Below are 1,532 nucleotides of genomic sequence, written 5' to 3' on the forward strand. Positions count from 1 at the left end.
AAGCTTGTCCGGGAAGACAAGGTGAGCGCTACCATCAGTCCTGTGTCATGCCAACAGTAAAGCATCCTGAGACCATTCATGTGTGGGGTTGCTTCTCAGCCAAGGGAATGGGCTCACTCACAATTCTGCCTAAGAACACAGCCATGAATAAAGAATGGTACCAACACATCCTTCGAGAGCAACTTCTCCCAACCATCCAAGAACAGTTTGGTGACGAACAATGCCTTTTCCAGCATGATGGAGCACCTTGCCATAAGGCAAAAGTGATAACTAAGTGGCTTGGGGAACAAAACATCGACATTTTGGGTCCATGGCCAGGAAACTCCCCAGACCTTAATCCCATTGAGAACTTGTGGTCAATCCTCAAGAGGCGGGTGGACAAACAAAAACCTACAAATTCTGACAAACTCCAAGCATTGATTATGCAAAAATGGGCTGCCATCAGTCAGGATATGGCCCAGAAGTTAATTGACAGCATGCCAGGGCGGATTGCAGAGGTCTTGAAAAAGAAGGGTCAACACTGCAAATATTGACTCTTTGCATAAACTTAATGTAATTGCCAATAAAAGCCTTTGACACTTATGGAATGCTTGTAATTATACTTCAGTATACCATAGTAACATCTGACAAACACATCTAAAAACACTGAAGCAGCAAACTTTGTGAAGACCAATACTTGTTTCATTCTCAAAACTTTTGACCACGACTGTACACTGTACCACCTCAGACAGACATCGACCCTTTGGGGGGTCATGACATTGGAGCATGGAGAGGGCAAGTGAAGGATGGTTGATTCTTTTTCACCAAGTCTAAATCATCCCTCTCTCTCCCTCCCTCCATGCCTGCTTCTCTCCCTCCCTCCTTTTACTATCCTCTCTCTCCACCTGGAAAAATAGCAGGCGGTGAAACGTGATCCTGTGTGTGTGTGTGTGGGGGGTGGGGGGGAGGGTCGTGCTGGTTGCTGGGCTGTCCTACTAATGGAGATGGATGTGGGCTCAGGACTGTCTCCCGGGCCAAACGGCCACTGCACCGCCGTCACACTGAGAGATCCATTTCTCTCCAGCTTCCTTCCGTCCGAGCTGCAGATCTTTTTTAACGGGTAGGTTGGGCTGAGACTCACAACTGGAGCTGAAAGAGTGTGTGTGTGTGTGGGGGGGGGGGGGGGATAGGGAGGAAAGGTAATAATAGGAGAGAAGGAGACAGGGAGTGAAGGAGCTTGGGAAGAGAGACATAGAGAGAGGAAGAGAAGGATAGTGACTGGAGGGCTAGCCTATGCTGAGTCGCCAGAACACGCTAACATCCACTTTTCAGGGATGTTTTTTTCCAAGAGTGTAGTTTACATCTGTTGCTTGAGAGGCATGGTTCATATTACACCTTATTAAAAACATCCCATACCCTCTCTGTTTACCCTTTTCTACTCACTCTCCCTTCTCTCCAGTCCAGGCTATGCTGGGGTGGGAGTCACAACCCTCTCTCCCATTGGCCAGTAAGTTGGGCGGTGGGGAGATGCACTCTGAACACACCAGGTGGGA

This window comes from Coregonus lavaretus, assembly GCF_964263955.1.
Source record: "Coregonus lavaretus genome assembly, chromosome: 28".
NCBI classification, from domain to species: Eukaryota; Metazoa; Chordata; class Actinopteri; order Salmoniformes; family Salmonidae; genus Coregonus; species Coregonus lavaretus.